Below are 5,028 nucleotides of genomic sequence, written 5' to 3'. Positions count from 1 at the left end.
CCAAATGGAAATTTTAGAACTGAAAAATATAATAACTAAAATTAAAAATTCAACGGATGGGATCCATGGCAGAGTAGAGAAGGCAGTGGCAAGAATCAGTGAACTAACAGATGGAACAATAGAAACCACCATCTGAACAACAATGAGTATTAAAAACAGTAACAACGAAAATAACAGAGCCTCAGGGACCTGTAAGACTATGACAAAGATAATCATTCATGTCATCTAAGTCCAAGAAGGAGAGAAGAAAAAAAGAGTGCAGTTCAAAAAAAAAAAAGCCTCAAAGAAAATGGCTAATAGCATTCCAAATATGGCAAAAGATAGAAAGCTACAGAGTAGAGAAGGTGAGCAAACACTACACAGGAAGAGCATAAAGAAATCCACCCTACCAAGACACATCAGAGTCCAATCTCTATGGACTAAAAATAAGTTTAAAATCTCAAAAGCAATATAGGAGGAAAAAATAAATGGCAGTGAATTTCTTAAGTGAAGCCATGGAGGGCAAAAGGAAGTGTGACAACATTTTTTAAGTACTGAAAGAAAAGAACTGTCAACACTAAATCCTATATCCAGTGAAAATATCCTTCAGAAATGAAAGGAAATACTGCCTAAAGCAATCTACACATTTAATGCAATCTCCATAAAAATATCACCAGCATTTTTTCACAGAACTAGAACAAACAATCCTAAAATTTGTATGGAATGACAAAAGGCCCAGAATAGCCAAAGCAATTCTGAAAAAGAAAAACAAAACTGGAGGCATCACGATTCCAGATTTCAAGTTATATTACAAAGCTGTAGTCATCAAGACAGTATGGTACTAGCACAAAAACAGACACATAGATCAACAAAATGGGATAGGGAACCCAGAAATGGACCCACAACTATATGGTCAACTAATCTGCGACAAAGTACAAAAGAATATCCAATGGAAAAAAGACAGTTTCTTCAACAAATGGTATTGTGAAAACTGGACAGCAACATGAAGAAGAATGAAACTGGACCACTTTCATACATGATACACAAAAATAAACTCAAAATGAATGAAAGACCTAAATGTGAGACAGGAAACCATCAAAATTCTAGAGAGGAACACAGGCAGAAACCTCTTTGATCTCAGCCATAGCAACTTCTTTTTTTTTTTTTTAAGACTTTACTTATTTATTTGACAGAGAGAGACACAGCGAGAGAGGGAACACAAACAGGGGGAGTGGGAGAGGGAGAAGCAGGCTTCCCGCTGAGCAGGGAGCCCAATGCAGGGCTCGATCCCAGGACCCTGGGATCATGACCTGAGCCGAAGGCAGACACTTAACCAACTGAGTCACCCAGGTGCCCCAGCCACAGCAACTTCTTACTAGACACATTTCCACAGGCAAGGGAAACAAAAGCAAAAATGAACTATTGGGACTTCATCAAGATAAAAAGCTTCTGAACAGCAAAGGAAACAATCAACAAAACTAAAAGGCATTGTACAGAATGGGAGAAGATATTTGTAAACAACATATCTGATAAAAGTTTAGCATCCAAAATCTACAAAAAGTTTATCAAACTCAACACCCAAAAAAAACAAATAACCCAGTTAAGAAATGGGCAAAAGACATGAATAGACACTTTTCTAATAAAGACATCCAGATGGCTAACAGACACATGAAAAGATGCTCAATATCACCCATCATCAGGGAAATACAAATCAAAACGATGATGAGATACCATCTCACACCTGTCAAGATGGCTAAAATCAACAACACAAGAAACAACAGGAGTTGGCAAGGGTGCGGAGAAAGGGAAACCCTCTTGCACTGTTGGTGGGAATGTAAACTGTTCCAGTCACTGTGGAAAACAGTATGGAGGTTCCTCAAAAAGTTAAAAATAGAACTACCCTAGGATGCAGCCATTGTACTACTAGGTATTTACCCAAAGGATACAAAAATACAGATTCAAAGGGATACATGCACCCCAATGTTTATAGTAGCATCATCAACAATAACCAAACTATGGAGAGAGCCCAAATGTCCATTGACTGATGAATGGATAAAGAAGATATGGTGTATGTATATGCAATGTAATATCATTCAGCCATCAAAAAGAATAAAATCCTGTCATTTGCTATGACATGGATGGAGCTAGAGTATATTATGCTAAGGGAAATAAGTCAGTCAGAGAAACACAAATACCATATGATCTAACTCAGATGTGGAATTTAAGAAAGAAAACAGATGAACATATGGGAAGGAAAAGAAAAAAAGGAGAGAGGGAAACTAACTGTAAGAGACTCTTAATGATAGAGAACAAACTGAGGGTTGATGGAGGGGGATGAGCTAGATGGGTGATAAGCATTAAGGAGGACATTTGTGATGAACATTGGGTGTTGTATGCAAGTGATGAATCACTGAATTCTACTCCTAAAACCAATATTGCTCTGTATGTTAAATACCTAAAATTTTAAAAAAAGAATAAAGTAAAAACAAAAATAAAAGCATGCAAAACAAAACAAAACAAAACAAAAACCCCACAAGAAATGAAAGGAAAATCAAGACATTTTCAGATGAAGAGAAACTAAGAGACTGTGTCACCCACAGATATTTCAAAAGAATAGCTAAAAAACTGGAAAGAAAGAAAAACAAAGGAATTCTGGAACATCAAGAAGGAAGGAAAAACAGGATAAGCAAAAATATTTCTCTTCTGGATTTTTCTAAATTATGTTTGAAAATTGAAGCAAAAATTAGTATGTTTTATGTGGTCCTAAACATATGTAGAGGAAATATTTAAGACAATGATATTACAAATGAGGGAGGGTAAAGGTGTTTATGCTTCAATTAAACTGGTAAAATAATGACACCAGTAAACTCTGATGTTATGTATATATAATGTCTACCTACAGAAAGCATTAAAAAAGCTATGCAAAGAGATACAATCAACACCCCTTTTTCAAGAAGTTATAGAACAACTAGGCTGAAAGTCAGCAAGGATGTAGAAGAACTCAACAGTACTATCAACTGACAGAATTTAATCCACATTATGGAACATTCCCTTAACAACAGCAAAATACACATTTTTTCAAGTACTCCCAGAACAGATGCCAAAATAGACCACATTCTAGGCACAAAACAAACCTCAAAATTTTTAAAGAATTTAAACTATACAGATGTTTTTTCTCTGAAAACAATGGCAAGAAACCATCTATCAAGAACTAAAATATAACAGGAAAATCTTCAATCATTTGGAAACTAAACAGCACACTTTTAAATAATCCATGTGTCAAAGAGAATGCCTCAAGGGGAATAAAAAATACATTGAACTGAATGAAAATGAAAATAGAATATATCAAAATTTATAGAACACAGTTAAAACAGTACAAGAGGGAAATTTGTAGCAGTTAATGTACAAACATTAGAAAAGAGGAAGGCTCAAATAAAAAAAAAATCTAAGCTCTTACCTAAAGAACTTAGAAGAATAAAAGCCAACTAAAGTAAGCAGAAGGAAGGAAATAATATAGATAAGAGCAGAATTCAATGAAATCGAATAGGAAAACAATGGAGAAAATCAATGAAGTGGAGAGCTGATTTTTTTAAAAGATCAATAAAATTGACAAACTGCTAGCAAGACTACAAAGAAAAAAAAGATACAAATTACCGATATCAGGAATGATACAGAAGATATTACTGCAGACATTGTAGACATCAGGGGATATCACTTACATGCATTGAAGGCATCCAAAAGATAATAAGGAACAACTTCCCCCATATGAATTTGACAACTAGGACAAGGTAGATCAATTCCTCAAAATCTACCATAACTCTCTCAACATGAAATAGATGATTCAAATGGTCCTAAAACTAGTAAGGAAATAGAATTCATAATTTCAAAAAATTCCCAAAATATAATCTCCAGGCCCAGATGGTTTCAGTGAGAATTCTGCCTAATGTTTAAAGAACTGTACCAATTCTAAACACTCTCTTCCAAAAAATAGGAGGGAAAACTTCTTAATTCATTTTAGTAAACTAGTAAACTTGCAAAAATCAACGGTATTTTTTTATACTAGCATGTGTACTTGTACACTGAAATTAAAAATATGACATCATTATAATCAGTCAAAAAATACATAACTATCAATCTAGTAATTTATGTATACCAGTTCTATACTAAAAGTATGAAATGCTGATGAGAGAAATGAAAGAAAATCTCAGTATATAATGCATTCATGGATTGGAAGACTCAACATAATAAAGATGTCCACTTTACCCAAATTGATATGTAAGTCTTAGAAAATTCCTATCAAAATCTCAGAAATATTATTTTGTAAATGTAGAGATTATTTAAAAATTTACATGAAAAAGCAAAAGAACTAGAATAGCTTTGAAAAAGAAAAGTCAAGTTGGAAGAATCAGTCAATCCAATTCAAGACTTCTTATATAGAGATTGTAATCAAGACCATGTGTTATTGGTGAAGACACAGACACATAGAACAGAGCACAGAAATAGACCCACACAAATATATCCCATTGATTTTCAACAATGATGCAAAGAAATTCAGAGAAAAAGTAGCCTTTTCAAAAAATGGTATTAGAGTTTGGACATCTATAGATAAAAATATTAACCTCAACTAAAGTCTCATATCTTATTCAAAGATTAAAATCAAAATGGATCATGGATTCAAATGTAAAATGTTATACTATAAACTTTCATGGAAAAAACCATAGCAGGAAATATTTGGATCAATGGCAAGGCAGAGTTCTTAGAGTGAGCACCAAAAGCACAATTCACAAAAGAAAAAAAAAATGATGTTGGATTTCATAAAAATTAAAAAACTTTTGCTTAGTAAAAGACTTTGTTAAAAGAGTGAAAAGGCGGGCGCCTGGGTGGCTCAGTCGGTTGAGCGACTGCCTTCAGCTCAGGTCATGATCCCATGGTCCTGGGATCGAGTCCCGCATCGGGCTCCCTGCTCTGCGGGGAGCCTGCTTCTCCCTCTCCCACTCCCCCTGCTTGTGTTCCCTCTCTCGCTGTGTCTCTCTCTGTCAAATAAATAAA

The sequence above is a fragment of the Neomonachus schauinslandi genome, chromosome 2, assembly GCF_002201575.2.
Source record: "Neomonachus schauinslandi chromosome 2, ASM220157v2, whole genome shotgun sequence".
Lineage (NCBI taxonomy): Eukaryota > Metazoa > Chordata > Mammalia > Carnivora > Phocidae > Neomonachus > Neomonachus schauinslandi.
The sequence above is the reverse complement of the archived record's forward strand: the minus strand, read 5'-3'. Positions refer to the sequence as shown.